Raw genomic sequence first — 20,239 nt, 5'->3', positions numbered from 1 at the left:
TTGCTCGGCGCCCAACTGAGGAGGGGGTGGTAGCCTTAGCCGAGCCTTCAGGGCATAGTGGTCTGACCATGGCACGGCAGTTGCCGTGACCAGATCCACATTCAGACCTACACCAAAAATAAGACCCAGGGTGTGGCCTGCCTGATAGGTGGGGCCAACAACAAATTGCGAGAGCCCTAGTGTCGCCATGGTTGACACCAGGTCCTGCCCAATTCTAGAGGACAGTAGCTCAGCATGGACGTTAAAGTCCCCCAGAATTAATAGGCTGGAGAACTGTAGCGTCCAGGCTGCCACCACCTCTAGCAGGGCAGGCAGGGCATCTGGCGGTGCATTGGGCGCGCGGTACACTAGCCAGATGGCCACGCTCTCGATTGATCCCCATCCAAGGCCAACACATTCAATGCCTGGTATTGATGGCACAGGAAGGGCCCTGAAGGAGAAAGCCTCTCGGGTCAGGATTGCCACCCCTCCTCCCCACCCCGCTGTCTGAGACTGGTGGAGGACAGAGAACCCAGCAGGGGCTAGATCTTTGAGGGCAACTGTTTCACCCTCCCTGGTCCAGGTTTCTCTCATGCACACCAGGTCCGCTCTTTGTTCTGCAAAGTAGTTTTGCAGGGTAGAGGTTTTGTTGTTTATTGACCTGGCGTTGCACAGCACCAGTGTCAGAGGCGGGTTGTTTACCTTTGCCTCCACCCTAGTGTCATGAGGGATGAGGCGGAGTCTGGAGGGGGCCCGAGTATGGGTGGTTTTTGGGCCCCTTGGTTTGATGTATCTTCGGCATCCGCTATCCATGCCTTTTCCCCTTACTATTGGGATCCCTGACCCTATTGGGGCCCCTGCTTTTTCTTCATCCTCAGTCTTTTTAAACTTTCTGAGCTCCATGGACACTGTTGGCTTTTGTTCTAGCTAGGGTTGTTGTTGAACCCCGGTTCTGTGCTCTTTTTTGTTCTAGTTGTGTGTGTAATTTTTGTGTGTCTGTGGAAGGTTGGCCCTGATCACTGTTATGGCATCTCATGGCTTCCCAGTTCCACTTGTGTATACTTATGTGTTGGGTGTAGGGTGTGTATTGCTGCATGTGTCTGGAGGGTAGTCCCGATCACCTGTTGTGGCACCTCGGGGTTGCCAGTCCAGGGGTGTGTAGTGTGTGTGGTGTGTATGTGATCTGTGTGTTATTTCATGTTGGGTTGGGGCTGATAGGTTTATGAATTGGGTGGGGCTCAGTTGGATTGTTAGGGTTATTGGTGGTTGGAGAGTGAATTATTAGGTTGGTAGGTTTGGTTGATTGGATTAATTACTTCAGGCTTGGTTTGGGTAAATCAATTGATGGAGATTAGTTGTTTAATTGGTAGCGTTAATTGTTTTGGTGAGTTTGGGCTGAATCAGTTGATGGTATTTAATTATGTTGGGTTGGGATAGATCACTTGGTGAATGGGTTGGGATAAATGAATTGGTGGTTGTGTTGAGATAGATCAGTTGGTGGTAGTAAATTGTTTTTGGTGGGTAAAGGTGTTAATTTTATTTGGGATGTGTCAGAATTAATTAATTGTATTGGTTTGGGATAGATCAGTTGGTGGCGATTTATTACTTTGGCTGGGTGGGGGTATTAATTTAATTGGCTGGGTAGGTGGGTGGAGGTGTTAATTTAATAGGCTGGGTAGGTGGGTGGGGGTATTAATTTTATTGGCTGGGTAGGTGGGTGGAGGTGTTAGTTTAATTTGGCCTCAATCAAATGTGGGTTGGTAGTTGATGAATGGATTGGGGCTAATCTCTTTCCCTCTTCCCACCCCCTTTTTTGATTACAGAATGTTATCCCTCTCCTTCTTCACTTCCCCTTTCCCCCCCTTTCCCCCTCTCCTGTCTCTTCCCTCCTTTCCTCCGGCTTTTTTCCTTCTCCGCCCCCCCTTTCCTGTGTACATCACAGTGTTCCCGCCTGATTTTTTTTCCCCAGTTGCTGGTGGTTTGGTTGGTGTCTTCCTCTTTTTTCTCGCTCTCTTTCCCTCCCCTCCCCTCCGTCTTCTGGGTGTACAGTTTTTCCCCACTTGATTTATTCCCGCCCAATTTATTCCCGCTCAATTCTACCAGTTCGTTGGTGTCCCTTCCCTCTTCTTGGAACAAGTTATGTCTGTTTGTGACCTTCTCCCCCCCCCCCGCTTGATTTTCTTCCCACCCAGTTTATTCCCGCTCCATTTGTAGTATTTCGCTTGACGGCCCTTCCCCCCTCTGGGAACAGTTATGTCTGTTTGTGGCTTTCTCCCTCCCCCTCGTAGTAGAGATATTATTCCCACTCAGAGTCTCTAATAGTCTTATATGTTACATACAACATAAGAACAATACATCATTTGCATATTTTATTCTGTTATATGTGTTTTTATCATTTTATTGTCGGGAGTGGGAATCGGGAGTGAGTCGGGAGTGGCAGTCAACAAATACAATGAGTGAGTGAGTGAGTGAGTGAGTGAGTGAGTGAGTGAGTGAGTGAGTGAGTGAGTGAGTGCGTGAGTGAGTGAGTGAGTGAGTGAGTGAGTGAGAATGAGTGAGTGAGTTAATCTCTCTGTGCCAAAGTGTCCTACCTTTGAAGATGCCAGCCATAGTTACTGGCAAAATATAGGGGCTAAAAATACTAGATCATGACCATATGACCTGGAAAGCCCCGCACAACCATTTCACATTGATTGGTTGTGATACTGCTTGGAAGTTTGGAACTTGACCACATTCTGGAATAGAAATGTCTACTCAAATATTAATGGGAAGCAGCCCATCAAAATCAGGGTGGAAAACAGGACACAAATTGTCTAGCTGCTTTATCACCATCTTTAAAGAATTTATTTATAAGTGGTGCAAACTGAAATATCTCTTTTTAAAAGAGAGAAAGTTGACAAAGGCTGCATTGGTCAGGATTCTGCTGCCATCCAAGGCAGGACTTGATGGAACTTTTAGATTAATTCATTCCCTTAAATTGGTTCATTTGATAGAAGAGATGAGGGCTGGACATCAAGAAGGTTAGATCCAGAAAGGTGAATCATGGGAACTAGGATTGTATCTTCCTTTACCTATGTGCAATTTATTTACTATGGGCAAAGTCCATTGTATCCAGGAATACAACAGGTGTTAGCTTGGTGGTGGGAAGAGGAAGGGGAGGAGTTGTCCAGTCTGTAGTTGCATGGGGCTGAATGGGTGTGTTGTGTGGGGGGTTATGGTGGCATGGAGACATATGAGGGTGTGGGTGTGGAGAGATGGGTGTCAAGAACCTGTGGTTTGGAATGTTAGTTGAGTGTGGGAGAGGACTGACTTTTGGGAATTGTGGTATAGTAGTTACAGATTAGCTTTCCAGAGCCGTGTCTTCAGTTATGTCAAGGGAAAATCAGACTGGAGACTCTTCTTAGGGGGAGATTACATGGCAAGCAATTACTGCCAGTTCTGCATTCAATCTCATTTCCCTTCTTGTGTGAATTAGGTCACAGACACCGAAGTGTTCCCCTGTCCTAATCCATATGGGGTAGTCACAGTACACAGGTGTCCGCCCTCCTCCTTCTGCCTCCATTTTTTTACTGTTGATAAAATGTTATGTACCCACATGCTTCTTTCATGGTTGCTCCTTAGAAGAAGAAGAGCTGGATTTTTGTACCCTGCTGTTTACTACCCAAAGGAGTCTCAAAGCAGTAAACACCTTTTCCCTTCTCTCCCCACAATAGACAACCTGTGAGAGGGATGTGGGGCTGTGAGAGGTCTGAGAGAACTGTGAAGCCCGCAGTCACTCATCAGCCTCAGATGTTTCAAAGCAGTTTCCAATTGCCTTCCCTTCCTCTCCCCATAGCAGACTCCCCATGAGGGAGGTGGGGTAGAGAGCCTCACTTGGAAGATGGCAACCCTAAGAGAAGGTTTCTTTATGCACAGCATTCTTGACCTTAATCATGTGTATACACATCAAGGTAGAATTCCAGAACATGAACCTACACCAATCTGGCAACCTTACCTCCTCTCTGCAATGTTTTCTTGACTAAAAATAGGTCAGGGGGTGCTAGGTGGCTGTGGGGGCATTACAATCTTTTGAGGCCCCACTTCCAGACTTCAAGGAATATGTTCAAACCGGGGACAGCCAACCTCCAGGTGGGGCCTGGAGATCTCCTGGAATTGCTACTCATCTCCAGACTATAAAGATTAGCTCCCCAGGCAAAAATGGCTACTTTGGAGGGGGTATTGTATCCCACTGAGGTTTTGGGATGCCAGCCTCCAGGTGGGGTCTGAAAATCCCCTGAAAGTACAGCTCGTCTGCAGGAAGTTAGGCCGAAGGGAAAGCTCTCTCCCCTCACATGCATCCCGTAAAAAGGAATGCACGTGGCCCTATACACCCCTTGGCTAGCACAGTCTATTGCTTGGCTGGTGATGTCTGTCCTTCTGAAGCCTGAGGCCTACTGCAGGCAACTGCAGTCCCTTTTGTTGCCCACAAGGGCAAGTCATTGCCTAATAAAAGTGGATCACCTAGTTTCCCCCAAAGTCTCATTGTCTACTTTCCTGGAAAGCTTACTCCACCTGAAATTCTGGGCTATTTATGCCTTTGAGTTCATAGGACCTTCCTGGCAAATACTGTTTTTTAATTACCAGGCCAAGCTTGGGAAAAGTTCCCATGTCTCTTCAGCTGGTGACTTTTTCACTATTTACAGTTCCAGGCTGTAAATATTGTTTATTTAGATCCTCCTGCACTTTTCAGGCTCACAGGACCGATGCTGGTCTGTCTGTCTGCTCCCCAAAAGACAAACAGTTGCTAGTAAGGGCTGACTATAGCCCAGGAGGGATACACCCACACCACTCTACCCCAAACGCAGTCTGAAAGTCTCTACCATCGTCTCTAGGTCACTGCTCATCTCTCTATTATAATTATCAGCTCTGCAGACAAATTGGCTACTTTGGAGGATGGACTCTGAGGCATTGTACGATTTTGAAGTCCCACCTCCAACCCCCCAGGAATATTTCCAACCTATGGGTAGCCAACCTCCAGGTGGGGCCTGGAGAACTCCTGGAATTACAGCTTATCTGCAGACTATAAAGATCAGCTCCCCAGGCAGAAAGGGCTGCTTTGGAGTTAGGACAGGGTTGTTGTGGAGAAGAAACATTTAAGGCCTCCCAAGCAGGTTGTTGTGGAGTTGAAACTAGGGGTATGCGATTCGGGCTCGGAAATGGCCAAATTGATCGAATTGATAGCGATTTGATCAATTTAGGCATCGAAATGGCCCGAATCACTGACCGAGGGGGTTCCCTGCAGTCCGAGTCTAATTGATTCAGTGTTTCGGAAGCTGACTCGGCAGGCCAGAGGCAGGAGGAGGTTTCCCTAGCCCCCCCCCCCCCGCTGCCTCCTGCTGCTTCCCTTTTCAATTTCCGCCCTTTGCCCAGGGGTGAAAAGGGCAAAGGAGGGAGGAGGGAGGGTGTGATCAATTGTACAATGCTTGCCTTCTGCTTAAGCTCAGGCATTGTGCAGTTGCATTTGCATGCAGCTGGCGCTGATTGCTAACAGGAAAAAACAAAGTAAAAAAAAAAGTAAGTGGAGGGGGGATGGAATGGCTGGGAAATAAGGAGCTTCCCCCCACAGACCTTTGCAGGGCCCCCCTCTTCTCTCCAGGGGAACCCAGGTGAGCTCTGAGTGTCCCCTGCAGCTCTGGCATGCAGTGTCCCTTTTCCCCAGGGGAGGTGATGGGAATGGGGGAATAGCTCTCTGAGTGAAGATGAGCAGCAATTGGAAATTAACCTGCTGAAATTGTTTTTTCCCACCGTTGAGTTCAATGTTGAATGGTGACTCCCTCTTTGGGAGCCCATAGAATTGGAATTGCCAGCTCTGTTCTTGAGAACTGCAGGGGAGCTCAGGGAGGGGCTTCCCTGAGTCCCCTGCAAGTTTCAGGAATATTGCACCAGGGGGTCCTATGCTAGGGTATGCCAAAGAGGGGTGGCACCATTCCCCATTGAAGTTTATGGGGAATCTAAGTTCACAATAGAGAAGCAGCTGGCCTGCATAGACTATAATGGGTCCATTATAGTCTATGGGCAGCTAGGGGGACCCTCTTTGGCAGCCTCTAGGATTGGACCCCTTGGTCTAATCTTCTTGAAACTCCCTGAGCTCCCCTAGAAGTTTTAGGGACATAACTTACACCCCCTCCCCCCCAGCCCCCAGGAAAGGCGGGGGCAGGATTTCCAATGCAAGTCCATGGCACCATGGACTTGCATTGGCCCAGAATCGATTCTGTCGATGCAAATCGATGCAGCTGACCCCGATAGAAATATCTAATCGATAGAAATAGAACCTAAATGGATCTGAATCTGGTTCATTCAAACCCAAAACGGTCCGAATCAGGGCCAACTTGCACAACCCTAGTTGAAACACTTGAGGCCTACTGCACAGGGTTGTTATGCAGATGAAACAGGAGACAAAAGAATTTCCGCTTCAGCATCCAGTTTTGTCTGCACAACAACCCTGTGCAGTAGGCATCAAATCTGCAGAGAGTTGTGAAGAAGAAATACACATGGATTGGCAGTGTCTTCCCTCCAGCAGTGAGGCTAGCCACAGCAGTATTTTAAGTGAGAAGGGGTTTTTCTGTGGCCTCCCTGTCAGCCTATTGTTTGGCAGAAGGGGAAAGTTCCCCACCCTCGGGCTCCCCTGTGTTGCTCTCGGAAACATCCTTAGGAGGTTACACATTTGGCAAGAATGGAGCAGAGGGGATATATCAAAAGTGCATATATTTTATTTGGGGATTTTTATAATGCACCTTCATGAGTCATCACCTCAGGACGATTTAGAAGTCCTATGGAGTTCAAGGGAGAGAAGGTGACATGGTACGATCCAATCTTGTGAGATCTTGGAAGTTAAGCAGGGTCTGTACTTGGACGAGACCCACCAAAAAAGACACTATAGAAGAAGATAGATTCAGGTGGGCAGCTGTGTTGGTCAGAAGGAACAGATCAAAGTTTGAGTCCAGTGGCACCTTTAAGATCAACAAAGGTTAATTATAGGTCTAAGCTTTCACCTGAATTAGTGTGCATGCACATTAAACCTTATCCCCAGACTTTGTTGGTCTTAAAGGTGTCACTGAACTCAAACTTTGTTCTGTAGAAGAAGGCAATGGCAAACCACCTTTACTTCTCACTTGTTTTGAAAGCTCCTTGCTGGAGTCAACAAAAGTTGGCTGTGACTTGGCAGCATTTTACAAATGCACATGTAGAGTCCAAGCCACATCAGACAGGGAAACAGGACACAATTTTACTATGGAAGCACTAAAAAGATCAGAGGAACAGATCCAAAGTGTCGTAATGGACACGAAACTTCAACTGAATGCCTGGCCATGCAGATGAGGCATTTAAGGCTGAATTGAACACAAATGGCAGGAAAAGTACAAATATTTGGTCTTAAAGGTGCCACTGGACTCTGATTTTCTTGTGCTACTTCAGACCAACACGGCTACCTACTTGAATCATTCCCCCCCTACCCAGTTTTTGTGGACTAGAAGCACAATTTCTATAGTATGAACAGATTTTGCACTGATCTTGATAAAAAGTAAAAATTGTCACAGTCATGCTCAGAAGAGACGCTTCCCCCATGTCAATGGAAAAATTCAATAGACAAATTATTTCACAATGCCCACCGATGTGTAATCCTCCTTTGTAATTTCACATGCAGCTAATGTTGGAACAGTGCCAGCTGCTTACAGAGAATGACCCCCAGGTAGGACCAGAGAGTCATGTGCCACATTTATTATAGTATCTGTTAGTGAGCCAGCACTCATGTCATCAAAGGACCTAACACCCTCAGTAAATGCATTGGTCTTTAAGATGCCACAGATTCTTGGTTGTTCAGGCTACAACAAAGTGACCCTTGTGAAATTTATCATTGTCAAGCCTGATTTTCCAAAGCATCTTTTCCATTTTCTCAAGTGTCTCCTGTAAAAGAGATTATTAGCGCATGTAACTAATTGCCTGGTTATACAATTGCTTTAAATATTAATCATACATATAGCACATGATGGGCTTGGCAGAGAAGTCAAGAACAAGAACAATACATGAGACCAAGCCATATTTTGTCAACAGGTCACTGTCCACTCACTCGTTAGATTCCTGTCCACAAGTTCTGCTCACACTAGATTTTCAGCACAGTTAATACTGCACCCACACGAATTATTAGATGTTTACCGTGCGAGATGTGCTACATATGCTTGATATAAATGTAATGCAAAACCGAGAGACCGGCTCGGAAACGACTGAATCGGATGAATCGGGGCCGTTTCGGACCGTCCTCCATCTTTAAAAGGCCGAATCCATGAGATTCGGCCGAATCGATTTTGGATCGATTAGCCAGCCGTTTGCAGCCTCGTGGCTGCTGCAGTGTCCTGGCTGGCTTTTTAAAAAATTATTATTCCTGGCGCCTAAAATGGCTGCTGGGGGGGGGGGGTGAGTGGCCAATCAGCATGCCTGTAGCTTTTCTACATGCCTGTAGCATGCCTGTGAGGCCACTCACAGCAGGTTTTTTAATTTTTAACTCCCTGGCTTTGTGTAGCCTCTTGCTCATGAGGCTACTTAAGCCAGGGTCTCTGCCTGCTTCCCACCCTTGCTGCCTGCCTGCTGCCCTGCTGAACTTCTGCCTGAGGATCATCGCTGGAGAAGACATCAAGGATTTGTTTTAGGTTTTTTTTCCTGTCCTCTTTTCTATTTTTCTATTTTTTGCCCCCCCCCTCCCTCTTCTAACTGTGTCCTTCCTCTTTTAAAAACACTTGGGTGCTTTAGGGTTTCTGTGGGTGGGGGTGCCTTTGTTTGGGGGGGGGATATTTTGTTGTACTTGTTCTGTTTTGTTGTAGTTGTTTTAAAGTTACTGTTTAAAAGTTACTGTTTTTAAAAGTTAATGTTTTTAAAAGTAACTGTTCTGTTGTTCTGTTTTGGGGTGTTTGCTGCTATTTTTTGGGGGGGTATTTCATTGTTTTTATTTGGGGGGGGCAGCTTGGTTTTTGGTACTGGTTAGTTGTTTGCATTTGTTGATAAGGCCTTGCAGGGCTAGTTTTGGCCAGGTGCCACCTTTGGGGTAGTGCCCTGGGTGGTGGTTCTTTGTTTCCTGTTTCTAGTCTTTGCTGTCAGGGCTCTATCAGGGCTCTCTCAGGATGTGACCTGAGTAGAACAGGTGAAGTTGTGGTGGTTGAAGGCAGTGGCCTGTGGCAGTTTGTTTGATTCCCCACCAGTGTTCACTGCGCCGTGTGTGGACATCTGAGGAGGGGATTTGTCTTTTTGCTGACAGGGCTGTTCTCCCAGACCTGCTCTGTCAGGGCTCTCTCAGGATGTGGCCTGAGTAGAGCAGTTGAAGTTGTGGCGGTTGAAGGCGGTGGCCTGAGTAGAGGAAGGGAAAGGTGACTGGAAGCTGCTTTGAGGCACCTTTGGGTTGTGAAAAGCGAGTCTTCCTCTTGTCCTGCATTTGTTAGGGGGGGAGGCTGGATGGGAGAGCCAGTGATGAGTCTACAGCATGGACGGAGCACTCAGATTATCCTGAGCACCTCCATTTGCTTTCTGAGGCTTTCCTGAGCATAGTGCTCTGGCATGCAGTGTCCCTTTCCCCCAGGGGAGGTGATGGGACTGAGAGAACTGCTCTCGCAGCATTTCCCATCTATTCCCATCATCTCCTGCCTGGAGGGTGGCATCTGCATGCCAGACCCGGGAGAGAGAGTCCCTTCCTGGCCTGCTCTGTTCGGAGCCAATGCATGTCAATGGCACCATTGACTTGCACTGGAAATCCTTCCCTCACCTTTCCCGGGGGCTGGGGGAGAGGGGGTGTAAGTTGCACCCCTGAAACTTCTTGGGGAGCTCAGGGAGGGTCTGACCCTTGGGGTGATGCCCTCTAGCATTTTCATGGCAGACTCAATACGGGGTGGTTTGCCCGTGCCTTCCCCAGTCATTACTATTTACCCCCCAGCAAGCTGGGTACTCATTTTACCAACCTCGGAAGAATGGAAGGCTGAGTCAACATTGAGCCGGCTGCTGGGATTGAACTCCCAGCCTCATGGGCAGAGCTTCAGACTGCATGTCTGCTGCCTTACCACTCTGCGCCACAAGAGGCTCTTATGGAGTATATGTTAAGTAAATAAATGAAATAGTTATGTAGCACTTTCTACTTATCCAAAGTGTTTCTGATTCATAGCAAAACTATAATGTTCTTACTATTCCCATTTTATGCAGTGTTATGACGTAGAACCAGACATCCAGAAAACCCCACTGAACTGAGATTGCTTTCAAAGGCCCCAGATTAAAACACAGCCATGAAAGAACCATTTAAATCTGCTGGAGGGACTGTGTCTTGTTCAGGCAAGTTTTAGTCTTGTAAGCCTAAAGGGAGAATGTTTGGGGATCATTAGAGTGTCTGCTGATTTCTCCAACAGTAAATGAAATCTCAATGAACTTTTGTTTTTCAAAAGCCTTCAGCGGACTTCCCAAATCCAGCAAGCTTGCTCCCTGGAGTCCTTTCCTCAAACCCATGTTTTTAGTCCAGTGGGTCCGAGGACATTGGAGTCCCTCAGGCAGTTGAATTGCATGGAGTCCTTGATCAGGATCCCCTTTGCTATTACACCACAGGGGCAAGCGTGTGTGTTGCCCTCCAGTCTCGGGGCAGCAACTCCTTTGTACCTCCCCTTCCTTTCTTCTCCATGCCTAATTGCCGGGCCGGGGGCTGACGACGGCAGCCACTGGGTCTGAGCTGGGTGCCCTTTTGCTCCTGGCGGCGGAGCATGATTAATATTAGTCAGCCAGATGGGTGGAGATGACAGGCATAATGGAGTAGCTCGTTAGGGGGACGCTGCCTGGAAGGTCAGAGGAGCCGGGATGCATGGGGGCGGGGGGGGGCGGGGAAAGGAAAGCCCTTCTTGGAAAGGCCATGGCGGAGACAGAGGAGGCTCAGCCTGAAGGACCCAGAGCGTGAGCCGGCCCACTCCGTCAGGGAGTGAGAGGAGAGACGGGCAGGCGCGTCAGGGTTTGAGCGGAGTGATTGGAGAAGTGCCGTCAGGCTGCGGGGAGAGCAGGAGGCGGGCTCTGCGCGCTGGACTTGGGCGAGTGCCTTCCCCGTTGCCAGCCACGGGCTTTCCGAGCGCCCCGGGTAAGTGAGCCCCTCCGGGAGGGGTAAGGAGCGCCGTGCTGAAGGGACAGCTCCTCCGGTGCCGCTTGCCGCGGGGAGCGGGAAAAGAGATGCCGTCTGGCTCAGGAGGAGCAGCCAGGCTGGGTGATACCTTAGGGGCGCCAGTTCTAGATTTGGGGGGGGGGGGGGGTCGTTCCTCCCTCTCCTGCTTCCAGAGATGCCTAAGGAGAGGCGAATGGTGCTTGGTAAGGGCGGTGCTGGCGGGAACAGCCGTCGTGGTTCTCTCCACTCTTCTTCCATTCAGCAGGAACTTTTAGTAGAGCGCGAGCTCTTATTCGGAGGCAGAGGCTCCCTCCCTCCCTAGATCCTCGCTTGAGGCTGTGCTCGGAATGACGGCCTGAGGAGGGGAGAGTTGGAGGCGGCGGGAGCTGTCCGTGCTGGTGTGCCCTCCCTCTGCTTGGCCCGCGGGAGCGGAACCGAGGGACAAGCCGAAGGCGGCGCGATACCCGCCCGCTGCTCCGCGCCGAGTAGCCTTTGAGAGCCTCGGACTTCTGTCCTGCTCTGCATGTTAATCACCGGGCAGTGCGGATGGGGGCTGAAGGATGCGGGGCGCGAGGAGACGATTGGGGGCAGCTGCGCGGTATGCACTGCGGAGGAAAGGGAGGGAGCGAAGGAAGGGGGGCGCACTTGGGGAGGGGGCCTAACTCCTAGACAAGCGAAGTCACATACACGCATGCCTTCTTCCAGGCGGAGGAAGGCAGCGGTCTAACACAGGACCCTGCGCGAGCAGATTCAAATGGAACCCCCGCAACTGCCAGTGCTCTCTTATCCGCACGCAGGGCCCCTTGTCCTCTGTCCTCTCTGCGCTGTTGTGGCTGGAAATCGATGCGCCCCTTCCCTCCTTCTAAGGGGACGGCAAAGCAGTAGAACAAACCCCTGGCCGGCCTGATGGAAGCAGAGGGAAATGTTCACGGCGGGTTTGGAGCCAGGAGCTGCCTGCAGCAGACCTGAGGGAGGACTGTCTGGTTGAGATCAGACCTGCTGGGTTTGACACACTGGAATGCACACTCGTTGACCCTGTCTGGGCTGTGTCCCCAGGCTAGCATCCCTAACTGCCTTCAAAGGAAAAATCCCTTGCTCTCTAATAAGTTTGCTCTGGACTCTCTTTGCACACCTCTGGGCTCAGCTAACAGGCAGAAGTTTTGTGTGGCCTGTTTCTGAATGCCTTTGGGAGAGGTGTGAACTGCTACTGCCACTGGAATACCCGAAGAGGAGGGGCTGTGGCTCCGTGGTGGAACCTTTGCTTGACATGCTGAAGGTCTCAGGTTCAGTCCCTGAATTTCCTGTTAAAGAATCCGGCATAGGCCATTGATCTATCCAAATAGGCTCTTTGTTCACCCATGTAAGGGCAAGAGCTGTAGGCTTAGTCATCGAGGACCAATGCAGCATTCAATTGCTCCAGCAGATCCCGTCCCCACAATGTTACATCTACCGCTACACTGACTGGAGTAATGTATCCCAAGAACTTTCCCTTTAGAGTACTTACTTCCAAAGGCTGACAATTCTTTTTGCTGGAAATTGAACCCCCCCCACCCCCCAAACATTTGGTGAGGGTTCAAGTGGCCAAGATACTTCCCAATCAGCTGGTTTGATGACGGACAAGTCTGCTCCAGTATCTAAAAGGCCTTCAATGATTTTCCCTTGTATTTTATACTTACGGGTCGGCTTCTTCCTCCAAATATTCTCTTGCACCAACGCAACCTGGAATGAAGAAGAATGCACATGGTTTCGCTCCCCCTTGGGGAGAGGTACAGGCACTAACTGTGCTATTCTTTGGCCTTTGGTGAGGCAAAGTAGTTGACGACCCCAGCACTGTATTACTAAAGGAATATCTCGATAAACCATGACCCCCTCTGGATAAACTTCCATTCCTTCTTGTTGATGGTGGAGCCTGGGCAGTACTAGGTGATACCCCTCCGTTTCCTCTTCAGGTACTACAGTGACTAAGATAGATTCATGAGGCACCGGGTGTTGCACTTCTGTAACTACTAAAGGCTCCTTTGGGCTTGGGCTGGAGCTTTGCCAGAAACCTAGTTTCCCGTCTGCTGATTATTAGAGGCACCCTTAGATTGGCATTGATTGGCCCAATGATAGCCTTTGTGACATTTTGGGCATTTTTGAGAAGGCTTATTATTCTTTGTTTGTCTGGTGCTGCCCTTATAAGCTCCACCCCCTGGGGCGTGGCACTCATGTTTAAGGTGGCCGGGTTTCTGGCCATTAAAACAATTACCTGTTGGCATGGACGTGCCGATCCATTATTTCGCCCTCTCTGAAGGGCCATAGCCAAAAGGTTCATATAATGAGTTTTAGACCCAACATCTACACAGGCTTGCAGCATATCTGCTAAAGTATAATTTTGTCTGTGAATTACTTGCTGCAAAACTCGCCGGCATTCTGTGTTGGCATTTTCAAAACCCAATTTTAACAACAGTTCTGCCTGCGCTTCCGGATTGTCCAATTGCCAGGAGATCGCACCTTTTAAACAATCTATAAATTCAGTATAAGATTCAGAGTTTCCCTGTTTTGTGGCAGCAAAAGATTTTAGTGGCGTGCCTGTTCCTGGCACTCTTTTTAGATCTCTCTTTATACAAAGAGCCACTGCTGCTATATGCTCATCAGGAAGTTGGGCTTGATTCTCAATGGTATTAAAATATCCAGAACCATAAACCTGACCTGCTGTTATGTTTGCTGTCACCGCTAATAGAGCAGCAGCTTTGTATTCACTATCCCAAATCACATATTGATCAGGACTTAATATCATTCTTATCATGTCTTTCCAGTCTTTAGGTAACATACTGTAGCCATTGGCTATCCCCTCTATCATTCCCAGAAAGTATGTAGATTGCAGCCCGTTCTCTTTAGCTGCCTTATTCAGTTCCCTTAACACTGAGTATGGCAGTGGAGCCCACTGTATAGGAACGTCTCCGTTTGCCTGCGGTTCCCCCCGTGTAATCAGGGAAAACGCTGGCGGCTCTCCTTCCCATTCATCTGAGAAATCAAGCATGCCCACTTTATGAGCTTCCTGGATCGCAGCAGCTACCTGCGATCTACCCCGTCCCTTAAGGGGCATGGAGCATGGGGAGTGGCCGGACCTGCGACCACTGGGAGGATGGTTGGATAGGGTGGGGGTGCTGTCTCTTTCAATAATAAGTTATCACGGCCCCCATCCATGACACTAAGAGCCCTGTTAACTTTCTGCCTCGTTTACAAGATTGGCATTGGAGCTCGAGGCTCAGCCCTCAGCTCTTTCCCTATTTTATTCCCAATCCTCTACCTTAGTGGTCCCCTGTACCACGGGCACTGACAATCAATTTCCTTGATCAGTTCCCGAAGGTCTTTCACTGAGACTACCTCCCCCGCACATTGCCTTACCGCCTTTTGTAATTCTTCAGCATGCTTTATCTGCTCTGTCGACAGTGAATTCCCCATACTCACCAGGGAGCCGTAGCTGAGAGTGCACTGACCAAACCAACATCAAGGATCGATGGTGACAATATGCAGAAGAATTATATGTAAACACCAAGGTGCCTCAGTCACTAGCCAAAAACACCTGACAAGAACTGGAACCGCCTATACTGGAAGAAGAAGTGATCTGGGCTCTGAAACAGCTCCCAAATAATAAGGCTCCTGGCATAGATAACATTCCAGTGGAACTACTCAGATCTGTTCTACCAGCAGTAATCACAGCATTATGCCAAAAAGTCTTGGAAAGTGGCACTTGGCCAATAGACTGGAAAAGGTCCATATTTATCTCATTATTAAAGAAAGGTGATGTTTGCATCTTCTCAAACTATCGAACTATAGCCCTGATCTCCCATGCAAGTAAAATCTTATTGAAGATCATTCAGAACCATCTCAAATCAACAATTGATGCTCAGCTACCAAATGTCCAGGCTCGTTTTCGACATGGTCACAGCACTGGGTTCTTGGAAAAAAGCATGAATATCAAAAGGCGATCTCTCTATGCTTTATTGATTATTCTGAAGTGTTTGATTGTGTTGATCACAAGAAGCTATGGGATGCCCTACATGAATTGGGAGTGTCAACCCACTTTACCCACCTCATCAGTTCATTGTACACCAACCAGGAGGCCACAGTACGAACAATATATGGAGACACAGATTGGTTCAAGGTCAGCCAAGGAGTGGGACAAGGGTGTATCTTATCACCCTTTCTTTTTAACCTTTATGCAGAGGTAATTATGTCAATTATGTCAAAGCTTAATCAGGAAGAATTGGAGTTAAAATTGGAGGTCGTTACATCAATAATCTCCACTATGCAGATGATACAATACTAAACCAGAGCGTGATCTGAAGACCCTGATAAAGAGACTAAAAGAAGAAAGTGAAAAAACGGGACAATTCCTAAATATCAAAAAGACCAAGATCATGACAACTACTGGCAGTAGCATCAAAGTCACGATTGACAATGAGAACATTGAATGGATTGATGATTTCATCTTTCTTGGTCCTATGATCAATCAAAGTGGTGGATGCAGCCATGAAATCAAACGGCGAATAACACTGGACCGGAACATAATGTTAGGCATGAACTGAATATGGAAGAGTAAGGATATCAGCCTTGACACAAAGTGCCGGCTAGTCAGTGCCATTGTCTTCCCCATAACAAACTATGGAGTGAAAGCTGGACCCTGAAGAAAGAACACTGGAGGAGAATAGATGCTTTTGAATTATGGTGTTGGAGACGAATGCTGAGAATACCATGGACAGCCAGAGTTACCAACAAGATAGTTTTAGAGAGGAGCAAACCGATGTCATTAGAAAGCTAGATATTATGGCTAAAATTCACTTACTTTGGACACATCATGCGATCAAACTCGCTAGAAAAATCATTGGGTTGGGTTAGGTTGGGTTGTTCGGCTTTTTTAGAAGATTTTATAGTATTAGGGGGTTTTATGAGAGTTTTATTATTGTGACCCACCACGAGCCTTGTGGGAGTGGCGGGCTATAAGTTGAATGAATTACTTAATTGATTAATTAATTAATTAATGCTCAGCATGGTCAGTGACAAAAGGAAACGTGGTTGCCAAAGGATCTGCTGATACAGGGATGACTATGACCCACCTAAAAGAAGCAGTCAGAGACAGGGGGACATGGTGAAGATTCTCCTATAGAACCGCTGAGGGTTGGACAAGACTGACATCATCATTATCATGACATCATCATTATCATCATCAGACACACATCTCTCCCAGTGGAAAAAACATTCCACCTTTCAGATCTCCTCCCACTTCAGAATTAATTCTTCCAAAGTGGGTGATTTTCTCCCCGCTGAAGATGTGATCCTAAATTAAACTGAACTGCCATTGCCAAATTGCTCAATCCAGAACTGCCATTGCCAAATTGCTCAATCCATTTACACTGACAAAAATGTATACTCCAGAAATAAGGATCTTGGCAACTACAACTTGCTGACTGCTGTCCTAACTTTAAATATACAAGGGTGATCTTTCTCCTGAGAGTTGCTTTATATGGATGGCATTCCTCTTGAACAGGGTTCATCATCACCAAAGCACTAAAACAGAGATGGGGTGGAGGAGGTGTGAATGGACTACAGATGTTTTCCCCACAGTGGATCTTGAAAGCTCCTCATGGAGGAGAGATCCTAATGTTAATCACAGATCAGCTAACTGCCTCTTGTCCTGCTAACAAGCCATTATCTGCCAGGACCTGGACCACAGAAATCTTTTTTGTCTTGCCAAAATGAACTTGATAATTATCAAGAAACAACAGTGGCTAATTTATACTAAACAGGACAAGATCAACTGAGCAGAGACCCTGCCTGATTATCCAGCAGCAGGAAAAATCACACACACATACCCAATGCCCAACGTGACTGGAGGAGAGTGGTTCTTATTTTCTGCTTCAGAGCCATACTTGCACATGGTTTTGTCAGCATAGCATCACCGACACAGAATTTGGCAGAGAGTTATCATGTGGCTGTGTTTGGATGCTGTGACACAGTTTACTAATATAACAAGATTAAGTTTTGCTTATATATTCCTACTGGTATGATGGTCAGTTCTCAGTCTGAGGAAGAGTGCTTGCACTCGAAAGCTCATACCTTGAATAAATCTTTGTTGTTCTTAAAGGTGCTACTGGACTCTGATTCTATTGTGCTGCTTCAGACCAACACTGCTACCCATTTGAATCAACACAAAGTAGTTACTGCTGCAACCCCAGTCTGGCAATGTGACAAACTTGGGAATCTCCTAACAGTTCCAGGCAAGTATCTGCTTTTACAGATGAGGGCAAATGTTTCTGTCATGTCGGCTTCTTTCATCTGACAACTGTTTATTAAAACAAAGCTTTCCAGTAACACCAAACTCGTAGGGCCACTCTGCACACTGAAAAAAATAGGTTTACATCAGTGCAATGGCAAAACGCTATAAAAAAATTGCGCCTCTGGCCATTGCTCACCTCCTGACTCTCTCGCACTCCTCTGCCGCCTTCTCATGCTTCTTGGCACTCCACATGCCTGCTTGAAATGGTGGAGGAGAGGCAGTTTGCTTCCAAAATAAAAAAAGCCCCATCCCCAGGAAAAGGAAGGGGAAGGCGGGTGTGAAGGCAGGCACTAGAGGTGGAAATAGCGCTACTTTGCCTCCACATCTTTCCTTAGCATGTGTTTGCTAGTTGCTCTCCTCTCGCTCGCACTACATGGCTGGGGGAATCCACTTTTATGGATTTTCCAACTAGCACTTTAAAATGGAGGATGTAGCTGCCGGTTTGCTGCTGGGAAGCTGGATGCTAGCGACATCATGTAAAATGCCAAAAAGATGGTATCAGCAAAAGGTAAGCTGACTATATCTACTATATTTCACTTTCTATATTTTCCAGGTGTGGAATGGCTCTTAGTCATTCTACCTGACAATGAGTGCAGTATTGATAAAAATGTTATATACTTGTATGCCTAAGGAATGGGGTCTGGTAAATAAGATCTGTCTATTCTGTATAAACTGTGGGTTTTTCTGGGTAGCCATGTTGGTCTGAAGTAGCACAATAAAATCAGAGTCCAGTTTTGACAAAGTATTATCATTGGCTGTATTTGGCAGTGACACAGTCTACTGATGTAACAAAATTGATTTTTGCTATATATTCCCTGTCATGTAAGAAGATCATAGTCTGACGAAGAGTGCTTGCAGTCAAAACATCACGCCCTGAATAAATCTTTGTTGGTCGTAAAGGTGCTACTGGACTCTGATTTTATTGTTTTTTTCTGTTTTCGAAAGTCAAACAAGCATTATCTGTTAACTAAAAATCCAGTCAGTTCTAATGCTATGGTCTATTTCAGTACTTTCTTGGAGATTTAGATGAGACTGTTATTCTGGGCTATTTTGAAAAGTCATTCACTCTTTTCAGAGAATTCTGGGAACTGTAGTTCTCAGAGGGGAGCAGTGGATCTCTGACTGCAAGTCACCAAACTTTACTTTTCAGGATTCTTTGAAGAAAACAACTATAGTTACATAGGTAAAGGTAAAGGTATCCCCTGTGCAAGCACTGAATCATGTCTGACCCTTGGGGTGATGCCCTCTAGCACAGTGGTCCCCAACCTTTTTATCACCGGGGACCACTCACCAGGGACCACTCGCCTTTTACTGAGGCCCAGTTGGGGGGGTAGTTTACTCCTCTACTCTCAACCACTGCCCTAACTCTCTGATCGCTATGGTAATGTTTAAACATCCCTTCAAAATAAGATACAGACACGCCACAACAATGAACATAACGAATATTTTATTTTCATGGAAATTTTAACTCATGACAATGACAAATCAATGGGAACCCTGAGCTTGTTTCTCTGCAACGAGACAGTCCCATTTGGGAGTGATAGGAGATAATGACACCCAAAGTGTGTTGTAAAGGGCCGGGGGGGGTGAAGTAAAGGGCCGGGGGAGGGGGGAGAAAGCATCCTGCGGGGCCCACCTCCAATTAGTCGAAAGACCACATGTGGTCAGCGGCCCACAGGTTGGGGATCGCTACTCTAGCGTTTCCATGGCAGACTCAATACAGGGTGGTTTGCCAGTGCCTTCTCCAGTCATTACCGTTTACCCCCCAGCAAGCTGGGTACTCATTTTACCGACCTCGGAAGGATGGAAGGCTGAGTCAACCCTGAGCCAGCTGCTGGGATTGAATTCCCAGCCTCATGGGCAGAGTTTTCAGACTGCATGTCTGCGCCTTACCACTCTGTGCCACAAGAGGCTCTATAGTGACATCTTGACCACCGCCCGTGGCGCCATGGGCGCCACCGACTATATAAAAGGGTAAGGGGTTCTGGGGCGGGATGTGTCCGTGATGACGAAGGGTCCGAATTGGACCCTTCCTCTGGACAGACAATCGGAGGAACCAATCGGAGGAACCAATCGATTCCCAGCCCCGAGCAACTGCGAGCTGCGCTCAGCGCGGCTCGCAGTTGCTCCTTAGCAGGCGGCCTGGCGCGTAGGGAGGCGCAAAGCGCCTCCCGACGCCTCCTCCAACAACAACATGGAGCCCCGCAGCCCGCCGCCAAGCCGCTGGCTGCACTTGCCTCCCGCCGCCGCCTCCACGGAGCCCTGCAGCCCGCCACAGAGTCGCTGACCGCCCAGAAGCAGGTGGGGCTGTCAGCCCAACAATCCACAGGCTTCTGCTGCACCGGCAGCGGGAGCAAAGCTCGCGGCCCCATCAGCGCTGCCGCTAGAGACGTCAGCGCCGCCCCTGACGCCCCCGCACCCAGCGGCTATGCCTCCGCCGCCTCTTGCTGCTGCGCGGACCTCTGCTGCTGCCGCTGGGCCGAAGCCTCCTTCTCCCGCCCGTCAGCCAGCCAGCCAGCCAAGCTCGCCTCGCTCAACAAGGCTGCAGGGCCTGCCGCGCAGCCTGTGCACCCAGTCCGCGGGGCAGGGAGAAGAGCCTGAGGAACCCTCGACGAGCGGCCAGGGCAGCCGCAAGGACGGGACTCAGAGAGGGAGGGAGAATGCCTCCTAATGGCTCTCCGCTCTTCCTCCCTCCTACGCTTTCGGTAGGCTGCTCCACGGGGGGGGGAATTAACTCCTAGGGCCCGCTGCATTCAGACAACAGTGGGCTTATTTTCTAGTAAAATCATAAA

General features: G+C 48.2%; 1 protein-coding gene across 8 annotated transcripts in view; it reads left to right on the top strand.

Annotated features, from left to right (window-relative positions):
* The window catches only part of CPLX2 (complexin 2), a 391,294-nt gene that overhangs the window by 302,429 nt on the left and 68,626 nt on the right, over positions 1-20,239 (top strand). Inside the window, exons 1-2 of one of the 8 annotated variants that reach the window (XM_077326371.1) lie at positions 10,883-11,104; positions 17,256-17,388. The exons of 5 other annotated variants lie outside the window; for them this stretch is intronic. The gene's annotated coding sequence lies outside the window, so the exon portion shown is untranslated. Of the gene's footprint in view, positions 1-10,882; positions 11,105-17,255; positions 17,389-20,239 lie in introns of those variants that run through there. 2 more of the 8 variants (XM_077326373.1, XM_077326367.1) reach the window with 2 other exon arrangements.

Source organism: Paroedura picta, chromosome 3 (genome assembly GCF_049243985.1).
Source record: "Paroedura picta isolate Pp20150507F chromosome 3, Ppicta_v3.0, whole genome shotgun sequence".
Lineage (NCBI taxonomy): Eukaryota > Metazoa > Chordata > Lepidosauria > Squamata > Gekkonidae > Paroedura > Paroedura picta.
This window is presented reverse-complemented; position numbering and strand designations above follow the sequence as displayed.